Genomic DNA, 25,964 nt, shown 5'->3' with positions numbered 1-25,964 from the left:
AAATATCCAGCATGAGAGCTGACTCAGTTTCCCTCTCTGAGCATCCCTTGATGTCAGTCCTCGCTACACACCCAAGCCAGCACAGACTAGAGACTAAAGGAATATCAAACTGACTGGCCAAGCAGAGATGATAAGTCAACAGCTATGAGCACATCTATTTTTAAAGTGTCTAATTTACCGTGTCTTGATGCAAAAATGAGGCAGCTTCTCAGTATGTGGAACCCGCTTTCCTTGAAAACGTTCCCAGTGACAGCATCAAAGTCATCAAAGTGACAAAGGTGTTAAGACAGCTCACTAGCATGCGAAAAAGTTAGGCAGGCTTTCACCAGGTTTCAGCATCCAATATCACTAGCTGTAGATGCTGGAAGGCAGAAGGCCTACATTTCTGGTCCTGGCTCTATACATAACTTCTTGTAGAATCTTGAGCAAGAGCTTGACCCTCACAGAGATTGAGTTTGCCCTCTGGCAAATGAGAACACTTGGTTAGGCAGAGAGCTAAACTCTCATCCAAATCTACATCTGTGGCAAACCGTGGTACCCTCTCGGTTGCCTCAAGTCTCAGACATGTGGTAATTAGCTCTCATTTTGGTGTTGGCACATCATGCTAAGGGCATCCAACCAGTTCTGCTGATGACTGTCGGTGATGAGCCATTCTAGACCATCTGCTCAGCCTGGAGCTGCCTGTGTGACTCAGGCCACAGCAGTGGGAAACCTTCTCTCAACAGAGGGGTCAGTCAGTAAGAAAGGCTAAATGAGAAGCCATTTCCTTTCTACTGACCTGGTACATTTTGGGTTTGTTTTTGATTGGTTTGTAATTAGTAAATTAATCCTCCGTGGCAGCAGGAATGATTACAGATTTGATTTTATAGCCCAAAAGCTAGATTTGGTTATAAAATGACCCTACTCCAAAATCCGTATGCTAAAGTGTTGACTCCTAGCATGGTGGTAAGGAGGTAGTGAGTAGGGCTGGGTGGGGGTCCTTTAGATCGTTAGAGGCAAGCCCTCGAAGGCTGCCGTGTTTTCTTTCACTTTCTCTAGCACATGTTCCTGCTGTGATCTTTCCCTTCACCACAGCCAGAGCCAAAGCGATAAGGTCAACCAATTTTGGACTGAGCTCTTTAAGGCCATGAGCCGGAATGAGCTTCTCCTCCATATAAGTAGATTACCATAGATATTTTCTGTAGATATAAGTAGATATCATAGATAGTTCATGTAAGGCAAGCTGACTTATATGTTAGCCATTTGGTAATCACTAAAATGATAATACTGACCAAATCTCTGTAAATAAGAGATGCTTGATCCTCTGGTGTGTTAGTCATTCCTGTTGATTGGTCTACTTGTCTAATTTGTACTGAATTAATGAAGAATTTCAGGAGCAATAGGAAGATGACTAACTCTTTGAGGTCTAGACGAGTAGATTTTACATTTCTGTCTACATTTTATTTCTGGTTGATGTTGTAGATTAAGCTTCATCTCTATGCAAAGGGTTTTCTTTAACTGAGAAAGTCCTTAGAGTCTCCTGGTAGACATAGAAAATATTCCCTGACCAATCGAGAACATTGATACACTCTGTCTCTATTCATGTAGCCCTCTTCTAATGAGCGCATAAAAATAAGTAAGTACTGTTGTGATCTGGGAATTGCTGCACAAACCACTCAAAGGCCAATCTCAGTCAAATGAGGATAGTTTATTGAATGCCACACCCCAAGACTGAATGATCAGAGTCATAGGACAGACTTTGGAGTTGAACATTGAGTTAAGATCCTACAGGGCTTTTAAGTCTAAAATCCACTAGCATCTGTGCCAAGTTATTCCCCAATCTGGATTTAATGATAGAGGATTTCCTTAGGAACATGTCTGTTGTATACTTATCCTGCTCCCATTGGTTGTAATATCTAACTGTGACAAGGAACCTACCTTGTCTAACATTCATGTCTTAATTTAATAACCAGGATGTCGGTTACCTATATACATATCTCTTTCTGCCAAGTGGATGTTAGTTCCCCAGGAAGTCTTGGGAACTTAAATTTTACTCAACCCCTACTCAAAATGGAAGTCTTAGTCCAAGTAGTTTCTTACATTGGTGCAGGTGTCTCTCTTATGTTGGGGGTCTATCCCAGGGGCAGCTTATAAAAGCAAATATCGTAAAAGCTTATACACAGGTGCAGGAGGTGCCACTGGGCGGTTGGTTTGGTTCCAAGCTTATTGTAACTAACTATACGAAGCAGTTCTAACTGACTTCTGTTGTGATTAGTTTCCAAGAACACCAAAGCACAGGTCATCCTAGTAACAGCATATGAGAAAGGCTCCCTGTGAGATTAATAGCAGCACAATATGGCAGGCTAGAAAGGTAACAGTTACCTGGGCCTTAACATTTTACCTAAGCCTTATTAAGAAATACTCATATAAAAAAAATATTCTACAAGTCCCACAAAGTAAAAGCACTGACATTATGGTACCTGAAGACATTTGAAAAATTCTTCTGCCATGAACTGTTAAGTCAAACACATCTTAAGAATCCAGCTTCTCACAGTTCAAGTAAACTTGACCAATCACAACAATTTAAGGAAAAAGTTACCCTTTTATACACTTATTCAAACTGTAAATATAATACAGTGGATTGTGCTGTTTTCCTTGGGTTCATTTGCTCAAGAAAAATGCCTATTAAATTTATACAAGTTTACTAATCAAGTAAGCTAATGCTACTCATAAATGATGTTTAGAGTGTTGAGAATCATAAATTTGTATTCAACCAAATTGAATCATTAGTCTGACAAAATTTCATATCAACAGTAATTATGATTCACATTGAACTAGGTTAGATACAATTTTCAACATCTTTAGGTGAATTGAAACCCTGAACAAATACCGATTTAATTGATGTATTTTTAGATATCTAGATATTTTACAAAGTAAGAAGGAATAATGAAACATTAATTACTAAGTATAATTTAGGATTGATGTCATTTGCCTCTTATTTCTGTATGATAGCCAGGTATTTTTTGGGTCATGTTGATGAGCATTGATTTGGAAGTGTCTAAGTGATTTCTTTGGGTGAAAAAAAAAAAAGAATGTACAGATTTATATGAATCATAAGCTTGGCTGGCCTTCTTGAGGACTTGCATTTAACAGGCAGGCCTCAGTTCTCTACACCTGATTTCTTCTGTGAATTAGGAGCAAGTCACTGTAGGTAAGCCATAATGAATATGCATGGTTGAGAACATATCAGGAGTCTTATGAAACATAAGAACCTATGTGCTTTTGTTATCTCAAGCAAGACTATGAAAGAAAATAAAGAGCAAACTATTAGGTGTAAATTTTCTTTTTTCTTTTTTTGTTTTCAATTCCTGACTTTTTTTTAATTGGGTATTTATTTCATTTACATTTCCAATGCTAACCCAAAAGTCCCACACACACTCCCCCACCCACTCCCCCACCCAACCACTCCCACTTCTTGGCCCTGGCATTCCCCTGTACTGAGGGATATAAAGTTTGCACGACCAATGGGCCTCTCTTTCCACTGATGGCCGACTAGGCCATCTTCTGATTCATATGCAGCTAGAGACACGAGCTCGGGAGGAGGGGGGGGGTATTGGTTAGTTGATATTGTTGTTCCACCTATAGGATTGCAGATCCCTTCAGTTCCTTGGGTACTTTCTCTAGCTCATCCATTGGGGGGCCTGTGATCCATCCAATAGCTGACTGTGAGTATCCACTTCTGTGTTTGCCAGGCCCTGGCATAGTCTCACAAGAGACAGCCATATCTGGGTCCTTTCAGCAAAATCTTGCTAGTGTATGCAATGGTGTCAGCGTTTGGAAGCTGATTATGGGATGGATCCCCAGATATGGCAGTCTCTAGATGGTCCATCCTTTCATGACAGCTCAAAACTTTGTCTCTGTAACTCCTTCCATGGGTGTTTTGTTCCCAATTCTAAGAAGGGTCAAAGTGTCTTTGGTTTATAAAACAGAAAATTGAAAGATCATGAAATGTGTTCATGCTTGGTCAAGTTTCATCTCTTTTAAGAAGCCACCTGTCAACTAGGCATTAATCCCAGCACTTGGGAGGCAGAGGCAGGCAGATTTCTGAGTTCAAGGCCAGCCTGGTCTACAGAATGAGTTCCAGGACAGCTAGGGCAACACAAAGAAACCCTGTCTTGAAAAAAAAAAAAAAAAAAAAAAAAGAAGCCACATGCCTTGGTATGCTGACCAATGCTTTTATGTATAATATGAAACCACCTTGGGTTGTTGTTGTTGTTGTCACCATCATCCTTGCTGTTGTTGATGCTCTTGAGACAATCTTTCACTGGTCTGGAACCCACCAAGTATGCTGGATTGACTGACCAGAGGTATAGGAATCTGCCTATTCCCTCCCAGGAATAACACGTGCCCGTACCCAGCATGGGTTCTCGAAATCATCTTAGGTTCCCTGCTTCATAACTCCTCCCAAACAGTTTCCTGAACTGTAAACCATGTATTCAAGTACACACACACACACACTCACATGTACATGCCCATATACCACATACATAACCACATACTCTATGTGACATTTAAATTACATATGTGTATAGTTTAAATGGAAAGATGATCACTGTTTGTTGCAGTCAACAAAAATGAAAGTATTTGGAGATGAGAGATCTGAAGAGCACGCTGACATTAGACAGGGAGATACAGAGATTGGAGCTCGCCCAGCTGGATTTTGGTCTTGCTTTGGTCCAGTATTTCTTCACTATGATGTTTTGGAATGGTGATGTATATCCTGTGAGGTTGAAGGTATGTGATCTGCTTTTTGATTCTTACTTTATAGGGAATTACAGTTAAGTGGTTGGCTGAATCTCAGAAAAAAAAAAAACTTTTAACTTTGGACTTTTAACATTATTGAGACTGCTATAGAATATGGAGGCTTTTGAAGTTGGACTAAATGAATTGTACATTGTGTTATGTTTAAGTATACCCCCTTAGATGTTTGTGTTTGAACAAGCCTATGGGGCCAGGGAATGGAATGTGGCAGTTTGAATACGCTTGAGTCAAGGAGTAGCACTATTTGGAGGTGTGGCCTTGGAGGAAGTGTGTCGCTGTAGGGGTGGGATTTGAGACCCTTCTCCTAGCCATATGGGAGCCAGTCTTCTGCTGTCTGCCTTTGGATCAAGAATTAGAACTCTCAGCTCCTCCAGCTCCATGCCTGCCTGGATGCTGCCATGCACCCACCTTGATGATAGTAGACTGGACCTCTGAACCTGTTAGCAAGCCCCCCAATTAAATGTTGTCCTTTATAAGAGTTGCTCTGGTTGTGATGTTTCTTCGCAGCAATAGAAACCCCAAGACAGACAGACAGACAGACAGACAGACAGACAGACAGACATAATTGGTACAGAGTCATCTTGATTTTATTTGACTGTCATCAATGCCTTCAATGCTGCCATCGTCACACCTGGGGACATGTTAGACTTCAAGCCTTCATTAAAGATGATCAGGAGGAGAAGGTGATGACAAAGTGAAGGACAGAGAGAAAAATCAGGAACCCACAAGAAGCTCTGGAACCTATGTGAGCCATAATAGCAAGGCACCCCACAGCAACTGACTTTGGAACATGGAGGGAAAGCCAGTATTCCATGAGAAATCTGTGACTTCCTGGGCTTCTCATGGCCACATTTTCAGGCCATTGCTTTTCTCATACTGCAGCTTATCCCCAAGTTCATCCAGGGACTTGATCAGGAAGAGGACCTGTAACTCAAGGGAGCTGAGTTCTTCCTTGCCTCTCTGAGGACTCTCTGCTTGGCTGTGAGATTTTTGTCTGACTTAGGCAAAGGGAGAACATCTGCTTGCAAAACAATCCTCTAAAATCTTTGGTCAGCCTTTGTACAGTGTCTTTCAATCTATAAAAATCTACGGTTCCTCTTTTCCTCTGACCATTCTGGAATCTTTGCCTGGAAAGCTGAAGGCTCCCATGAGCTGTCAGGTGTACAATTGAAGAGTATATGTGGAAGGGTGAAACACAGAGAGCAAGCTGTGACGGTCAGCTAAGAGAAAGAATTGCTTATTATTAATATTTCAGAATTCCCCCTGGCTACACAAATTACTCAGAAGGAGGGCAATAATTTCAACAATTACTTTACTCCTTTGAAAAGAAACAAGTCACTTTCCCAACATTTCCCAGACTCTGCGTTCTCCGCACTCAAATCATTTCAAATATTGTACTAGACATTGAACTTTGCATCCAGACCCAGCATCCTGATGAAGAACCAGCCACAGATTATAACCAGATGAGCCAGGGAAGGGAAGGTCCTGACTGCTAAAATTACCTGGACCCTTTTCTGTAGCATGTCTCACCCTAAAGTGCAGGCTGTCTTCCTCTTCCCATAAAAGTTATGAATCCCTAACCCTGAGATTCTTCCTTCTGTGGCACACCCACTGCTAGTGAAGAAATCCATCTAGGTCAACCGGCCACTGTGTGTCTCCCCAGTGGAGCTGCAGGTCATGGAGAGTCAACAGAAACATGATCCTGGCTGTAGATTTTTTGCTCTGGGTAATAAAATCTACCATCTCTGACCCAAATAAAATAGGAGAAAAACTCAGACCATCTTACCAAGTATGGTGAAGTCGGGAACAGGCAGTTCTTTTCAATGGTGGCCCCTCAAGGTCTTTTCCAAAGCACACAGTGATCATCTTTCCATTTAAATTATACACATATATAATTTAAAATTCACATAGAGTGTGTGATTATGCATATGGTATATGGGTATGTACATGTGAGTGTCTGCGCGCGCGTGTGTGTGTGTATGTGTGTGTGTATATGTATGTATGTGTGTGTATGTGTGTATATGTGTGTATGTGTGTGTATGTGTGTATGTGTGTATGTGTGTGTGTATGTGTGTATGTGTGTGTGTATGTGTGTGTGCATGCATGTGGGCATGTGTGTTATATGTACTTGAATACGTGGTTCATAGTTGATGAAACTGTTTGGGAAGAGTTATGAAGTAGGGCCTAGTTGGAGGAGGTTCATCACTGGGGGTGGGTTTTACTATTTTAAAAGACTACCAAATTCACAATTCTCTCTGTCTCTCTCTGTCTCTCTCTGTCTCTCTCTCTGTCTCTCTCTGTCTCTGCCTCTCTCTCTCTCTCTCTCTCTCTCTCTCTCTCTCTCTCCCTCCCTCCCTCCCTCCCTCCCTCCCTGCCTCTGCTTTTTAGTTGTCTCAATACATAATCTCTCTGGAACTGCTCCAGTGCCATGCCGTGATGATCATAGACTCTTATCTACTACCCTCTGAAATGGTGTTCCCAATTTAAATGCTTTTTTTCTAAGTTGCCTTGATCATGGTGTTCTGTCCTGGCAGTAGAAAAGTAACTAAGACCCTCTGGAAGTCTCTGGAGTGATCCTCATTCCCTCACCACCTCTTTGGTTTTGGGGTTTTTTTGAGTGTTTGTTTGTTTGTTTGTTTGTTTGTTTGTTTGTTTGTTTGTTTGAGACAGATTCTCTCATTGAATCACAGATGCCGCAAGACTGGCCTGCCAGTAAGCCCCAGAGATGGGTTTCCAGTAATGGCCTCCCAGCACCCCATGCTGGGCTCTGCTGCTTACACGGATGCTGAGGATCCAAACTCAGGTGCTTATAATTTCATGACAAGCACTTCAGCAGCTTAGTCATCTGCCCCCGGCCCCACATTGATCACATTGGCTATCTACGCTGAGTTATTTTTCGCTTTCTCTAAGAATCTGCCATTTAACACAAGAAAGAAAAAAAAAAGAGGGGCTAAGGCTATGCTTCAATGGTAGAATCTCTTCATGGCATCCAAGAGTCCCTGAGCTTTATCCCCACTTCAAGAAAAAGAAATGGAATACAAAATAAACAGATAGAGGAAAGAGGGAAAAGAAGAGGAGGTGAAAGAGGAGAAGCTTCAGGTGGTGGCACCAAGCAAAGTAGTGTGGCATATCGGTGCCCACCCATCTCTGACTAATTTGGAAGGCACTCATGCCTGGAAGGCAAGACGCACCATAGCCAATATCCCAATAGCCTGTCCCACCCCCCATGGCTCATGGTTGCTTTGAGCTGAGATCTTGATCTGTAGGAGAAAGCTTCTGCCCATTCAATCGAGCTTCTTAGCCTACTGCTCCAAAAAAACACCATTCTCAGACTCCACACAGACTTTCCAGACAAGTCTTCAAACCTAATTAAGCTTAGCATTATTATTGTTTTTATCACATCAAGTTCCCACTTGGCCCTCAACCGCAGAGACCACAAAGTCAGCCCTGCATCTTTAAACAGAAACAACAGATTTGGGTTCAATTAAAAATTCATTAAAATGCAAATTAGTTTGTAAATTTTTTCCCCTCCTTCCGATGATTTCTCAATGTGGCTTTTTAATCATAGCTGGTGTTAAGGATGAGGTGAACCCTGGCTGGAGAGAGAGGAATATCTAGGGAGAGCCAGGGCCCTGGAGCCCCTCAGCAGGTTACATGCTACTGTGGGAGGCTTCACCCCTTTCCTTACCCTACCATAGCTCTTTCCTCCCCAGAGAGGACCCCTTTTGTACTCTTTTACAGGTGCTTGATAGATAATGTGAATGATGGGGCAGGGGGATGAATAACTGACCTTCTCCATGTACATTCCCTGCCGACCTGGGCATCTTACAGTATCCTGATGGTTTTTCCCTGAATAGTTCACCACTTGGCACTGCAGTGAAATTTCCCCAGGGGACTCCATCTAGGACAACTAACCCTCTCCTCTGGGGCTTATCCAAGTAATGTCTCTGCCAAATCCTCCAAATTACAGAAGTCACAGTGGAACGGCTACAGATGAGAAACAAAGTTTACTCTACATAGAAAACAGGGGGCCTCAGCTTCCAGACTCCAGTCAATCTCCATAGCAACCTTATGAGTTCATTGTCCTATGTAGTACAAATGTGGAGGCTGGAAGATTTGAGGTGCTTGCCCAAGTCATTGCTATGGTTTGAATGTGTCCTCCATACTTCAAGTGTTGGCAGCTTAACCCCATCTTTATGTATTGATGTCATTTAGAGGGAGGCCCCTCAGGGGGTGATCAGATTCGTCCAAATGGAGGCTAATGGGTGGATCATTTGGTGTCTTCAAGAGTGACTTTATCATTAAAATAGATAGCATATCTCCAGTTGCTGGCATTTCTTGTCATGTCACCCTCCACCATAGCATGATGCGGTAAGGAGCCTCTCAGCAGATCCCAGGGTGATGCTCTTGTACCTTCCAGCTCCAGAACGTGAATTAGATAATTGCTGCTCATTCTCATGTTTGAGATTTTTATTTGTTTGTTGTTGTTGGAGGGGAACATCATCGAGAGATATGGTCCTGGTTTAGTGCTATATTAAGTGGACTTTTCTTTTTTTGGGGGGGGGGTTCGAGACAGGGTTTTTCTGTGTAGCCCTGGTTGTCCTGGAACTCACTTTGTAGACCAGGCTGGCCTCGAACTCAGAAATCCGCCTGCCTCTGCCTCCCAAGTGCTGGGATTAAAGGCGTGTGCCACCACCGCCAGGCTTTAAGTGGACTTTTAACTAGTGCACCAAATAAGTTTCAGCATGATGTGCTCATTCATCTCTTATTCACCCATCTTTTTCATTCTTTCTCCATCACTTCTCCTGTCTTCTCTCACTGATCTCCCTTCTCCCACTGAGTCCATTTCATGTCATGTATGTGTGTGGGTATGTGTGTACCATATTTTTATTCATCCATCTATTAACTGGACATCTATCTTGGTTCCATAACTTGACTATTGTGACCAAGACTACAATAAATGTGGATGTGGCGACTCTGTGGTAGAGTAACATAACTTCCTTGGATTACATGCCCAGAAGCCACGTAGCTGGCATGGTGTTTGGATTTTAGGTTTTGGACAGTCTCCTTACTATTTCCACACTGTTTTCCTAGCTTGCGTTCCCTACAGTATTCCCTACATTTACAATAGTGACTAAGATGCCCCTTTCCCAGTGTCTTTCCCAGAATCTACCACCAGTTATCTTCTTTATCCTAGCCATTCTGCCAATTTTGACGTTACAGTTATCTGATTATGATATCATGTCATTCTATAGATGGTTTCATTTCCTTCCAATTACAATCTCCTAATAGGATGTCATATCCTGTCAACTTTGATGTCAAAGTCATTAGATTATGGTGCCATGTCATCCTATTGATGGTGTCATCCCCTTCCAATTATGATCTCTTATGTTTACATTGATGATGTCACATACTTTCAAATACGATGTCCTAGTCTGACAATTTTGTTGTCAAAGTCAAGCACCACATCATTATAACACCCAACAATTATTACCTAATTTGTACTACATATAAAATTGTCGCTTAAGAAATAATTTCTAGACTAGAAGATAAACTAAGATGGTCACATAGCTAGAAAGCAGTAACCAGGACTTGAACCCATACCTCCAGGATGCCACGAGCAAAGATTGCATTCATCAGTCACTCTGTTTACATGTTTTCTTGCTCCAACTTACCGGCTCTCTGAGTTGGCGGTCTCTCTTCTGTTTAACTGATTTTGAGACAGGCTGGATACATCCCCTGATGCCAGCTTTCAAGAAAGAAAAGCTGTGCTGCTTCCAACTCAAAGAGAGATGTTCTCATCTTCCTGCTGACTGTGAGAAGTCAAGCAGTCACTCCAAGTTCATTAGATGTCCCTAATTGCTGAGAACACATTCAGGAGGTATGGCAAATGCAACTTAATTGAGAACTAATTAACTCGTTATAGTTATCTCGTTATATGCCAATTAAACGTCTAAATATTCCTTTCTTCTCAGATAAAGGAATGGAGAAGTCAGCGATGAAACTGGAACTCCAAATGAGAGAATTCCTGTAGCCTGTCCTGCGTAGACATCAACACTGCGGGAGCAGCAAAGACTTGTGGGCCTGAAGTAGTCAAGCTCATTAACACAGCTTAAAGGAAGATGTTCAAAGGCACTGGGCAGAGGTCTGACTTTCAGAGGAATTCTCTGTTAAATCTGGTGTGAAATGGGATTTGGCCCCAACACCCCAAGAGATAAAGCCTGGCAAAGGCTGTTCCCATCACTCAGTTTTTCTCTTGCTATTTAAGGTTTGGGCTTTTTATCCCTATTTTTTCCTTTTATCTGCCCTCTTCTGGGGAAACTCAAGGAGCCCTTATGTCTAACTATGCTGCTATAGGGAGCAGATTGCTGAGGCAGGCTCACTGTCAGCTGCCTCCCAGGTAATCACTGGCTTTTAATCTGGTTTCAGTGGCAATGTGCTTGAACTCCTCCCTCTGCTCAGTTTCCATGCACGCTCTTCCAAAGAGAATTGCCAGGGATGGACCTTCTAAGAGGCGCATCCCTCCTGGCAGGTAAAGGAAGGGGAAGGAGAGAAGATAGTGCATAAATGTGGCATGAAAGTAAAAGGGTTTACTTTCTGCTCTGATGGTTCTTTCTAAAGCAGGTCTGTTGAAATCACAGAATTAAAAAAAAAAAAAAAAACCCACAGTCAATTTCTTCCCATCAGAAACTCCCATCAACATCCAGACCTGGCAGATGAAGAGAGTCGGGTCCTATTCTCGTCGGCACACCACCATAGGAAGTAATGGGCCAGTGAGCTTGGGCTGTCTTGTTGAGATCAGTTGACTCAATGAGGAATGAGTGTATCTGGGTTTTCATCTTAATGAAAAGCAGCGATGGCTGTTTTGAAACGCCCCACTTGATCCTCCAACCTTTGCAGCTTGACAGCTAGCGAGCTCTCCACATCTTTCTGGGCCTTGTCTCATTACAGAACCTTCGCAAATGCACGATTCCCACAGCCTTTCGGTTTCTTGGGCCTCACCGTTGGTGTTGTTCTCTACCGTAAGGCTGGGCAGTGTTAGCACTGGGTATAGTATCCTAGAGAGGAGTTTGAATGCTGCTGAGGCACCAATATCATAGTAAAGAGTTACTCCCCTGCCCCACCACTGAGCTGGACACCCAAATTCTCTGCCCATATATGTTTCTATAAAAGAGCTTAATGTGATCCCTTAGCTCAGGGATTCATAGCAACAACAAAAGAATTAATTAAAAGTGATGAGCTGCCCTCTGGAATTAAGATGATAAAGAAGGTATTACGCAGACAGTTTAAGCTTGGCAGGTTTCACAGACTACAAACAACCCTCAGTGAGATCACAATTAGGAACTTTCAATTCCACCTCAGCTGATATCACTAGAAGATTTCCCTCCACCTAAATCATAGGATTTCAGGAAATGTACTTTGCTGCCTGGGTTCGGCTGAGAAACTTCCATTGAGTCTCCAACTATATTTTTAAATTTTATATTATTTTTAACTATGTATGTATTTGTGCACACATGGACACATATGAGTACAGGTACCTATGGAGGCCAGAATAGGGTGTTGCCCCACCCCCAGAAGCTGGAGTTACAGGTGGCTGTATGCTGCCTTACATGGATGCTCGGAACTGAACTCTGGGTCCGCTGCAAGAGCAGTGCGTGTTCTTAACCATTGAGTCGTCTCTCATTCTTCTCTAAGAAGTCCCCAGCTCTGTTTGCATTCCCCTTCAGTCTATGCAGGGACAAAGTTTCTTTGTAACAAGCCCTTAATGTGCTACTCCCTGCACAAAGCACTCAATCTCTGCTTCTGCATTTGTTCAAAGTTCACTTTAAGTACCGAGTATTTATCAACTGTATTGCTGTGCCGCAGGTTACTCATTGTGGCAAATGGCTTCTTTTCTCTGCTTTGCATGGCCCGCCAGCTTCCTGCCTGTGAGTCTCTCCTGCGAGAGTTCTGTTTTCTTTGGCCAGCTGCCTTTTCTGCAGCCTGCATTCTCATGACTGGTGGTGTATTTCAGACTCGACTCCTGGAGGGAAGAGTGGTAACTACTGGTTTGGGACAGACATTGAAAGAGCTCCTCCGCGTCGTGGAAACATGACAGAAGTGTAACCCAGGCTGTGACAAGGTAGAGGAGGGTGGCTGTAGGGAGTCGTAGTTTTCTGCTTGGAAGGGGTTGTCCACCTTTGCTGTCCACTGGAATCCCCTGGGAAGCCTAGGAAGAATATGACTTCTCTGTCTTGCTTCAAAGGTTATGTAATGGAATTGTCTATCCCAGTGGGTGTGATGGGACTGGGAGGCAGCCTGAGCCAGGGTTGGTTCATATTTCTCAGATAGAGCCTAAAAAGTCCATCAGGAAATGCTGAGATGAACATTCCGGGTGAAAAAAAAGGGGTTACCCTCAAGTTCTAAGGATCAACAGTAAGAATGAAGTTCAGACTCAGAGTCAAGAGCTCAGAATGAGTCAGAAATGCAGCATGGGGTCAAAAGAACAGAAGTGTAGGAGAGGCCTAGGGGAAGTACATTGAACCAGATCAACACGTATGACGTACAAGTGTGAGAATGCCATAACAAGACCCGTCATTCTGCACAACAGACCAACGCTCATATTGACTGAGTAACGAAGAAACAAGAGCCACAGTGACCCCCAGGGGGTGGCGGCAAGTGCATGGCCTGGACTTGAAGGCCCATGGTATCTATAGCTCCATTGGTCATCTTGACCTGTAGCCTGCTTGAAGCTATTATCTGCCCTTCTGTCTGCAGTAGCTACAGTTTGAACCATTTCATGCCTGTGCTTCACAGATCATAATGATGGATATCATGGTATAAAATCATAGAGTGTCAGAAATAAAAGAAATGGCTTCATTCAACTGCCTGCATCCCATCCAAATTAGATTCTTCCTTCCAAGGTCTTCAATGTAGTGTTTACAGTCTCAAGCTTGCTTGTAATGGCAAGCAGAAGTGGCTTGGATTTAGTCAGAAGATAGAAGGATCACCATCTCTCTTAGTGCAGGGTGGCATGGAATGGGAGACAGTCTGGCTTTTAATCAGATTTTATCAAACCCAAGAGGGATTACAAATTACCTGAGATGGTGTGTGTTCAAATGCATTCTTTGGCTGTTCTAGGGAGTCTCTCTAAGTCTGGGGTAGGACCCAAGAATCTGTATTCTGATGCAGGGTCCAGAAACAGGTTTTAAGAAATGCCCATAAAAGTAAAAAAGTTACCAACAGTCTACTCAGCAAAATGGGACTATTCCAGATTGACAGTTACCAACCCGGACTGCCTATGGGAAACATTTGGGAGTGCTTTCACAAACACCTAGTCAGACACGGTAGTACATATCTACAATCCAAGTACCCAGAAATCCAAGGCAGGAGGATCAGAACTTTGAGTTCAGGCTGAGATACATAGCAAGTTCAAGGTCATGCTGAAAGGCTAGGCCACAGACTAGCATCTATCTGTAAGCCTAGCTGCAGGGGATCTGATGTGTTCTTCTGGCCTCCAAGGGTACCTGGCACACATCTAGTGCACATACAATTAATGACAGACAGGCAAAGAAGTCTTACTCATAAAAGGGAGGAAAAGGAACCAAGGAAGTTAAAGGGGGTATACATACAGACACAGACACACACATATATACATATAAATGTATATATACATGTATATATACGTGTATATATGTATGTGTATATATATATGTATATATATATATATATATATATATATATATATAGAGAGAGAGAGAGAGAGAGAGAGAGAATTGGGGAGGAGCAGGAAGGAAAGAGATGGAGAGGAAGGAAGGAAGGAAGGAAGGAAGGAAGGAAGGAAGGAAGGAAGGAAGGAAGACAGTGGTGAGATTAGGCTTGAGTCTGGCCTCTTGCTTTATTAATTGAAATAAAAAGCCCACACAAATTTGCAAATGGAGCTGGAAAAGTTTATTAAGACAAAGCAGGAAAAAAAGATCTGAATAGATGGCAACAAAGGGGAAGGTGGTAGGAGTGAAATTATTCGGGGTCTTGATTATCATCTGGGACAACAGGAAGGAGGAGCTTGGTTACCAAGGAGGCAGAATGCAGGTGGTTCTGTTTTGATTAATAGATTAGGTCATAATAATCATTTTTCTACTTCCCAAGATACATCTGATTTTATACCTAATTATGCATAGACAGAAGAGCTTCTCCCTAGAAGTTTATTTAATACTAAACTATTCCTCTATTTGCCTGCTTCAGAAGGAAGGAAGGAAAGAAAGGAGGAAGGAAGGGAAGAAAGGTGGGAGGAAGGATAAATGGAGAAAAGGGACAGAGAGAGAGAGGAAGGAAGGGAGGAGAAAATACTGATGCCTTAATTTGTTCAGTTATTATACCATATTACAGATTGATTAACTTATAATAAGCAATAAAATGCTGTGTCTTAAAATGGCACGTGGGAATTCCATGCAGGATCAGTGCATCAGGAGGTTTGAGAACCTATAAGCCATGCTCCCTGAGTGCTAGAGCACCTTGCTGTAGGTAAGCTCTCTTCGTTCTCCATTTTAGCATTCTTCTGCCACTGTACACATGGGAGTGGAATATGATTCTTCAATCACTGTAGCAAAAAGTCTGGTGGCCTGGTTCAGACTTCTTTTTCCTCCACCAGGAGTCATCGCTTCCTTCTCCTGGAAAGCCCTTAAATGTATCAGCTAAATTCCCTCCCACTGACCTTGGCATTCCTCTTTCTTCTGAAACATTCTAAGGGAATGACTGACTTGGTCTTGGGAGGCACAGCAAAACTGGCTGGCCATCCTTCCAGGCACAATGTTCACCTGCTAGCTCTTGTTCCTTTGCTCTTTGACCCTCTGCTTTCTGAATGCTGAACTTGTGTGAATGTATTGAATTTCTGCCTTCTTTGTCTGTATCAAGTTCAGGGACCTAGTCTTGTTCCCCATTTAGGACAAAGTGTACCCTCACAGAAGGCACCCTGTATTTTCTAATGTACTAGTTTTGGGGCCAATGAAACTGGCATATGATACTCGTTGGTCCAAGATCAGCGCCGAGAAGCATCACTTTCAATATCAGACTCTCTTGAAGCATTTTAGGAGGCCAACTGGTCCTTGAGTCCTCAGAGCTTGTACCTTTGCTCTCATGATTCCTGTTTAACAGCTTCCCAGATGCCCAGAGATTCTGAGGCTACGGCAGCAACCAGAATTGCATTAGCTCTATAAACTCTCAGGAAAATATCACAGAGAAACGCCGACTTGCTAAGTAGGAGTTAACGGAAAGAGATACGGATCAGTACTTCCAAGAACTAGAGAATAACTCCCCACCACACTTCCACTCTTTAGTTATGCTGGGAATGGCAATGAGGCACCATGCCTGTAAAAGGTAAACAATACTTTTACTTTAGAAATGAAGAAACTGAGACACAAAGAAAAAGTGCATTGTGCCAATTGCTACGTGGCTGCATGTAGCTGAAGATAACTCTGATTCTAAAGCCCTTCATCATCCTTGATAGCAAATGCCCTTGTTTCCCTGGCTACATGGTAATTTAAAGATACAGCATAATGTCTCTGTGATAATCTGGAAAATATCCATGTTTTATAAAACCTAGAATATAAACATGTGTCTGTTGTCTATTCATATTATACATGTTTCAGGTGACCTAGAAATGTTTGAGAGTTGATAAATGACCTTCTTGCTGCACCTGTGTGAGGACCCAGGTTTGATCCCTAGAACCCACATAAAAAACTGTATGTTTCTTGCACCTATAATCCCCAGCACTGGGGATCCCTGGGGCTTGCAGACCAATTAATCTAACCAAACTGATGAGCTCCAGGATCAGTGAGAGACCTTGTACCAAAATTAAATAAGATGGAGAATAATTGTTTCCTCAATCCCATTTGACATCTTCCTTGTCCTACACACACACACACACACACACACACACACACACACAACAACAACAACAACAACAACAACAACAACAACAACAACAACAAGAAATATGGCTGAGGCAGTAAAGCACTACCAGCAAGCCTGACAACATGACGCTAATCCCCAGAACACACACAGTGGACGTAGAGAACTGACGTCACAAGTTACCCTGTGACTCCACAGTGCTGGTGTGTTCCATACATTTGTTCAAAGAGAAAGAGAAAGTTACCATCTCTCTTCTACCCAGAAGAATATCTCTTGAGATCACAGATCTTTCATTCCACTTGGGTCCTTATTGTCTGGAAGTTATGAGGTTGGATCTAAACTAAGGCAGAGTTTTGCCATCCAGAGCCCAAGTCCCCTGTGGTCAGAGTACCCTGAGTTAATGCCCACGGGTGAAACTGCTGCCAGCCAAGTGTCTCACACCGAGATTGTTCCAGAAGAGAATCAGAGAATGAACTTGACTCAGTTCCTTTTCACTTAGGAGGGAGGAAGTCAGGGGCACGTGCTTTTCTGTAGCTGTTTTGGAGCTGCGATGCTCTCTGAGAAGCGCTTAATATGGCTTTAGTTTTTAGATATTTTGACAGATGTCTGATCATCCCAGAACAAGTCTAGTGTTTCTTTCAGCTAAGTCTACTTTCTAAAGCCAAAAATTGACTGAATATTGGGAGAAGGGTTTCTCTGAGTGAGGGTGACCCTGCTATGTAGGACTTTGTAGTTCTGTGAAATGTCAGTTTCATGGAACCCAGGACTATGGGATATTTCTGGGCACTGATGATGGTGGATTCAAAGGAAGGAAAGGAAATGCCTAGCTCTGAACAGTACTCTTATGCCACATTTAAACACTACAAACTTATAATGAAACACACACAAATTTCCCCACTCGAGGAACCTGTACCACTATAAACCTGTATAATGCCACACCCCTCAAAAGTTCAAGATGTTCTTATTTCATGTTCAGGGTTAAAAATTTAGAATAGTACCGAAGGTTGGCAAACATGAATACACGATGGATCTCGGTTTAGACAAATTTGCTAGATTTAGGAGTCATGTTTCCACTTGAGGGGTTGTATGGTGGGTTGAAAAGCATATGATTCATCTTTTCTGCATTCATTAGTATCATTTCTGTGTTGCCAAATGCATAAGTCTGACTCGCGGTTCCCACTAAACCTATAAGCCAGAGGATTTATTTTATCATTTCATTTTTATTCATTGCTTTTGCTTCTCATTCAGCATCTCAAAGCGCCATGCCATGCCGCGCAGGTAAGCCTGCACTTGTGATTAGATGTGGGATTACAGGGGTGGCAACTGGGAACCTGGGTTCAAATCTCCAGTTGCATGATACCCACCACCAAATTGGGTGGAGGTGTTTCCGCAGTGGTGACCAAGGTAGGGTGTTCCTAGGCAGGAAAAAGAAATCCATATTTTCTAGGGGGAAAATGCTCTCTTCTGATGCTGGCATTTAAACTCTTGCCCCAGGGAGATGGGACCTCCTGCTCAGTGCTTTTACCTTTACTCAGTAAGTCTGAACAAAAAGTATTTACTCTGTACTCTGTTCTAACTTTACACGAAATCCCCGTCACAAATAGGCAGTCCACAGAAACAGCACAGACAATGATGTCCCCGTACACACATTATGACATACTTTTTCTTGCCCTAGTAGATGGCAAAGATGAAGTTTAAAATGACACTCTGTTAACCATTAAAGACAGACATTTTGGTGCAAGTTGACATCTCTTTTGGCTATGGTTACCACAGAGTAGAATGTACATGATCCCTGCTAACAACCCCACACCTGGGACCTTCTCCAAAACTGATGATGGAAATATGCATCCTGCTGGAGGAAAAAAAAATTCTACATCTGCAAGGATTAGGCTCTGTTTAAACTGTCACCTTGAAAACCTCAAAATTGCATCCTAACCCAGCTCAGCAAATGTACCACTCTATTAGGCTCTGTTTAAACTGTCACCTTGAAAACCTCAAAATTGCATCCTAACCCAGCTCAGCAAATGTACCACTCTCCTCTGATCAAATGGTCTTCTGCTCTTGTACATAACCATCATGCCAGTCCCTCACCTAATAAGCCTTTACCTTTTCTCAACTGGAAACTTCCCTGTAAGCTTCATTGAGAAAGCATCTTTGTTTTTTAACTAGATCACCATTAATCTGGTTCCATGGAGATAGAGCCCATGTTTGGCAACATCCAGCCTTAGGGACAGATGACTGGCAGTGTCTTTAGTTTTATGAAACCTCACCCAGGTTATATAATCTGCCAAAGTTCAGGTGTATTGTTTAAATAACCAAGATCCTGGCTATAAAAGAGAGAGAAGAACTACATATTCTTATGTGTTTTGACCTAAGAAGCCACATAGATTACACTACTGTTAACCTATATGGTAAAGGTTTAGATCAGTGGGTTTAGATCTTGGGCTAGCACAAATGCCCCCGTTTTTTTCTGTTTATGTGTAAGGTAACACTTGGGTGCCAGAGATTTAGAGAATGGCTCAGAAGTGAAGCATATGCAGGCATTTTAGGCAGGAAAGGACCTGAGGTTAGGGGTGTTTATAAAACTCTGAAAGACAGAAGGTCATGGAAGAACACTGATGCTAGCTTGATGTCATTGCAGAAAGGGAGAGTGTTGCAGGGAGTTGAGGAAATGCCTGAGACACTTCAGTTTCAGATGCAGAGTTTACAGAGGAGTGCTGGAGACCATGGTAAGAATACAGTCTGGACATTATTAGACCTCTTTTCCCTCCAAGTCTCATGAAAACGCACCTTACTAATGAGGTGAAAATGGAATGCCTACAGGCAGGACTTCTAGAAATATACTTGGTAAATTCCAGTCTCTATAGGAAAAGGCAAAACATAAAAGGGAAGAATAGCATTGGCTTTCTGAGGCCATCCAGGGACTGCCCCACTTGAGGATCCATCCCATCTGCAGACACCCAATCCCCACACTTTTGCTGATACCAAAAGTACTTCCTGGCAGAAGAGCCTGGTGTGACTATTCTTTGATAGGTTCTACCCAACCAATACAGATGCAGATACTCACAACCAAGCATTGAACTGAGCATGGGAATCCAATGGAAGAGCTAGGGGAAGGACTGAAGGAGCTGAAGGGGATTGCAACGACATAGGAAGAACAATATCAACTAACTGGACCCCCTAGAGCTCCCGGTGACTAAACTACCAACCAAAGAGTATATATACATGGAGGGACCCTTGGCTCCAGCTACATATGTAGCAGAGGATGGTCTTATCTGGCATCAATGGGAGGGAAGGCCCTTGGTCCTGTGGAGGCTCAATGCCCCAGTATAGGCTGGTGCTAGAGCGGTGAGGCGGGAGTGGGTGTGTAGATGGAGGAGCATCCTCGTAGAGGCAAAGTGGAAGGGGGATGGGAAGTGATTTTGTAGAGGGGTAACCAGAAAAAGGGATATCATTTTAAATGTAAATGAAGAAAATGGTTAATAGAAAAAAATAATAAAAACATCGGCTTTCCAAACAGACCTTCCAGCACCGTCGGTGGGAAGAGTGGGAGTAAGGAGCTATGTTTGAGGTGCAGATGGCATAGTCAAAAGGAGATGTGACTTAAACGGTTGAATATCTGAGACTGAATGTCAAGCTGGAGCTCTAAATGTGAGAGTCCTCAGTACACAGGTACTATCAAGAACCTCGGAGCCCCAAAACAACAGCATCAGATGAACAAATAGTTGAAGAAGATATTTAGGGACTCAGGTCTGGCCAGAGGAGAAGAAAAAGTCAAGGATTTAGAAAAGGATGGGATGTCCCAGATGAATGGGTTGATTGGAAATCTGGGGTTGCAAGAGAATGACCTGAGTACAGCAAGGACTTCTCCTAAGGCAAGATACAAACATCTGTCCCACAAGACATCTGTCAGGCAACATGTGTAGCAATTTTCTCTGAGTCGAAACAATCTGAACTGGAAAGAGATTCCTTAAGACTCGGGAGATAACTCACTAGTCACAAGAAGTCTTTGAAACTTGCCAAGTTGACAAGGTCTCTCCCCCTCCACGTTTCAGTGAGCACTGAGTACTAGTAGGGAAAAGTACACCACACAGAGAACTTCACAGCTGCATTGTCTATGCTTGAACACCCAAGCTGAGGAGGGCTTTTGTATAACACAGCTATCTTTAAGTTGTTCATGCTCCTGTATAAAATCCCATAAACTCATTGGTTCAACAAGCTGGCCTTCGATAGAATCATTACATTGGTCTACAATCCATTAGGTGTCTGTGGAAATTGGTTTATGTCTCCCTAGGAAACATCTCACACAGCAGAAGGTCAATAGGAGCTCTTTAGAGGGACTGTCAGGATGGAGCTATTTGGAATTGTATAGAGAATGCATGAGCATAGGAGACAGAATCCATTCAAGGGCATTTACGACAAAAGAGGACAAAAGCAATGAGCTATGGTCTTGGTTTACTAGGAGAAACTGAGCATCAGAAAGTTTATATAATGATAGACTATAGCAGGAGGCAGCATTTCAATCCATATACCCCAGAGGCCGACTGTCACCAAATCCCATGTTGTTTTCTCTCCATCAGACCTTTTCCATTTCTCAAGTTGTTCTTTTGTATGGGCTTTCTTTCTCTAAGTCATAGGAAAGAAACTAAATTCTCCAGTTACGGTCACAAAGCCTCTTGTCAAAAGGTGACTTTTTCTTATTGGGAAATAGATGCTACTAGACAGAAGCAGAAATGAGGCCTCAGGCTGGTCTTTATATCTTCAAAAACAAAAGCTGTCACTAATTCTTTCCCATGAGCACTTTCACAGAAGGAGAATTTTCAGAGAGATGGGAACTGGAAGAAAGATTGACACCCTCTCCTTCTGATCCTTCAGGTTAATAAGCCAGCATTTGTGTGGATTCATCAACTTCACTGGAGGCACGAATCTAAACCAGTGGGGAGAAAATAATTCCAAAAGTGAGCGCAACGTGAGCCAGTCAACACAACACTGAGATGGGGTCACGAGCTGTCTGCTTCTTGCTGTCTTTGCCAAGGACATCTGATAGCATGGCATACTGGAGCTGGGAGTATCAGTTTGGCCATTACCTCATTGCTAAACAGATGCTACGAATCCTGATCATACACCTTTGCACACTAGAAGTTAGAGCCAAATGCTTTCTTCTCACTGAAGCAAACTGAGGAAGGAGACGCAATTTGAATTTCACTCTGAAATAAAAATTTATGGATTCTCATATTTATTTATTTTGTTACATAGAAAAATGGCATATTAACTATACATATAGGAAAATGAATTACAGTTCAGGAGTGTGAGGGCATGGTGATGAGCCACACAGCTCCACATTTAACTTAGTCTATGTTTTGGTGTTATAATAAAATGTCCAAGGATGAGTAATTTAGAAGAGAAGGTTTATTTAGCGCATTGTTGTCGAGACCACGAGCATCTCTGGTGCTAGTAGCTGGTCAGCTTCTTATGAGGACCCCATGGTGAAATCAACAGGAAAACAAGTGGGCATGTGCCAGCCACATCACATAGCAAGAGAGGAAACAGGAGAAAAGTTGACAAAGCCCAACACACTTTGTAGTTTTATAACAACTTACTCTTGAGTCAATTAACCCAATCCCTTAAGGATGAGCAAAAATTCGTAGTTAATTCCTCTTAACAACTTATTCATCAGCTAATAATAATCCTGCTACCTCCCAACACTAGGCATGAAATTTGGTCCATTCTTGGTCTACAGCTCCCCAGAAGTTGATGTTGTCAGAGCTACACCCTTGTCTCACTCCCTCTTTAGCCTTCTCCCAACTGTTAGCCACCATAAAAACTACCATATCATTATCTGCTTCCGAAAAACCCGATGTCTGTAAACTTAGATTTTTTTTCAAAACCTACTTTATTTAAGGTTCTCAAATGCTTCAATCTCTCTTCTAACCCTCTGACCAGAAGAGGGGTGGAAAGGTTTAACAGGAAAAAGGTACTGTGGACCTGTTTAAAAGTAGTCTCTTGGGGCAATTCTACTCTTCATTATCAGGATACCAGCAGTCCAGCTCAATAGCAAACACCAAACACAAATCAGGAGTGGTGGCACGATGCAGAAGAAACATCAAGGCTCCACCTGATCAGCATGAGTCAGAAGAAGTGGCCAGAATCAGCCAGAATACCATGGGAAGTTCTTTGGTGAGTTTCTACGAAGTGAAGCCCACTGAAGCCCACTGAAGACCAGTAAAGACCAGTAAAGACCAGCTGTAACAATGCAAGAGGGTCCTCTCACTGTTTGTGAAGTTCTATTTCTATTCTTTCTATACATCATGCACCCTCTGGTTTCAGCAAAACATCACATGAGCTCTCACAAGATAGCTTCCAGAAAAATATCACGTGATGCAACTGAGTTGTTAAAACACTAGAAATTTCCATTTCAGATGTCCTACATAGGGTTACTATTGCCGTGATGAAACACTATGACCAAAAGCAAGGTGGGGAGAAAAGGTTGTATTCTACTTATACTACCACATCATAATTCATCATTGAAAAAAAGTCAGGACAGGAACTCAAGCAGGACCATAACCTGGAGGCAGGAGATGATATAGAGGCCTTGGAAGGGTGATGCTTATGGGCTTACTCCCTATGACTTGCTCAGACTGCTATCTTGTAGAATCTAGGACCAACAATCTAGAAATGGCCTCACTCACAATGGACTAGGCCTCCCTCCACCAATTACTAACTAAGGAAAATGTTCCACAGGCTTGTGTATAGCCAAATCTTATGAAGGCATTTTCTCAAGCTATGCTTCTTCCTCTCCGATGACTCTAGCTTGTGTCAAGTTGTCATAAAACTAACCAATGAGAAATAATTCTACTGGGAGGTCGTAGAAAGAGGCAGTGGAGGAAGCCAGAGATCAAACGTGCTGACTTCTAGCTATCCATGACTCTTCAATAGTAGGTGGGACTTAGAGAGCCTCTGGCTTAAGGCGAGAATCCAATTTTTAAATCTCTTATTCTTGGTGAGTTGGAAATGGCATAGTAGTAGAAAGGAATGGTGTAGCTAGTGCCATTTATTAGAAATGTGTATTGGAGTGGTGGGGTCCCAGTGCCTGCACTGGGTAGCTCACAAGTGGCTGTAACTCCAGGCCTAAAGAATCTGATGTCCTTTTCTGGCTTCCTAGAGCACTGTATGAACATGGTGCACATACAAATGGCCAGCCGTGTGCACATACACAAAGACACAAATCAATTAGTCTTTAGGATGAAGGGGTATATTTCCTGGTCCAGCATAGCTTGGTTCTGAATCGGACTGGGGTGACATTGGAATGAAGAAATGACAAACACTGAAGAAATAAGACACAAATACAGAAAGGCTTGGACCTTGTAGGCTGTGCTTGCTCCGATGGAGGGCACCTCCACCCTAAACTACTAGTGTAGTAGGTTCGCTAATGTCTCGGTGTGAAGTCTCATACATCCATCTCTGTAAGCATCCAGGAAGAGTGATTCATACACTCTGTCAGCACATGCATGTGGACCTGGGGAAGCCTTTGCCATTTCCCTGAGCCTTACTCAGGCAGGAAAGCTCTGCCATTCTTGTGGGTTTTAGGCATGGGGTATTTGATATGATCATGCTCATGTCAGCAACACACATTCGCTCAGGACTTCATCTGCTACCAAGCTTCCTGGCATGGTTTTACTGTCTTCTTTTTCTTTTTATACAGAATTGTCACTGGAGTGGCTAATAGGATCTCTATGCCTTGCCAATGAGAATGCTTTCACTGAGGGGCTTGCCCATTCTGAAAGCAATGAGCATGCACTGGCTCACTATAAAAGGGTATAAAACTGGCCTTTTCCACCCAATGAGAAGAAAATTCTCTGGGTCAAATATGCTTCAGACTTCTTGTCTGGTTGGGCAAACATTCATTAGGTATGAAGAGCAGTTCAACCCTCCATTAGCCAGGCTCTGCCTTTTTTATCTTCCCTTCTGCTGTGGTCTCACAGGCATGTTCAAGAAAAGACCCACTGTGCAGAGCAGGAAATATCATCAGAAGTCAGTCTTCTGTGGTCAACCTATCTCAGGGCTGTCTCAGGGGTAGGGTGTCATGTATTCCAAAGTCACCCCTTCTCTGGGAACAGCCAGCATCCTGTGGCTGAATGAAGCAGAACTACATTGGTCTGGTCACTTAAGACTCTGAGTTGTAGGGGACGCTCCAGTTCAGCTTCCCTGCCTCCATTCTGCTTCCTGCCTGCCCCTTTCACAGGTGACGGTATCTATGAGCATCTGAGTCTGACCCCCAAGAACTCAACCTACAACAAAAAGAGACCAAAATGCAAACCAAGGTCACCTTGAATCATAAATCCTAACAACCACAGTGCTGCCTAGTCTTATGTCAGCTTGCCACAAGCTAGGGTCATTTAAGAGGAGCAAGCCTCAGTTGAGAGAATGCCTCCATGAGACCCAGCTGTAAAGCACCTTAATTAGTGATTGGTAGGGAAGGACTCAGTCCATTGTGGGTGGTGTCATCCATAGGTTACTGGTCCTGGGTTCTATAAGAAAGCAGGCTGAGCAAGCCATGATGAGCAAGCTGGTAAGCACCATCCCTCTATGGCCTCTGCATCAGCTTCTGCCTCCAGGCTCCTACCCCATTTGAGTTTTTGTCTTAACTTCCTTCAATAATGGACTACAATGTGGAAGTGTCAGCCAAATAAGCTCTCTCATCCCCAACTTGCTTTTGGTCATGGTGTTTCATCACAGCAACAGTAACCCTAAGACACAACCTGCACTCCATAAATCCAGAGTGTGTCTCTATCATAAGTATGTGAAATCAGCCAGATCAATTTGTAAACTGTTAAATCACCCTTCTGTTTATTCGATGGCAGTGTCAAAAGCTCAAGTGTTCATCATTTGACACTGCCAATATGACACTGAAGGAATCTGCAGGCCCAAAATATTTTAAGAATGCTACATTTATGCCACCCAGACATAATAACATCTAGTATGTTATAGTTTAGAACTCACAACCTTACCTGCGAGTCATCACTTCAGAAACAACAGATTTGGAGCTTAACCCTGGTGCTGGAGGTGAGGACTCAGCACAACTAGGTTTGATTCTCCTCAAGGATCTCTGAGATGCAAACTAGGTGCTGGCTAGAGCTGCATTCTCATCTAGATGCTCAGCTAATGGAAAAGCCATCTCCATGCCCATTTAGTTGCTAGCAGGATACAGGATTCAGTCCCCTACCACTAAGGGACAGACATCAATTAGTGACCCTGAGACTGTTGGCTGGAGACCA

Source organism: Mus musculus, chromosome 7, assembly GCF_000001635.26.
Source record: "Mus musculus strain C57BL/6J chromosome 7, GRCm38.p6 C57BL/6J".
NCBI lineage: Eukaryota > Metazoa > Chordata > Mammalia > Rodentia > Muridae > Mus > Mus musculus.
This window is presented reverse-complemented; position numbering follows the sequence as displayed.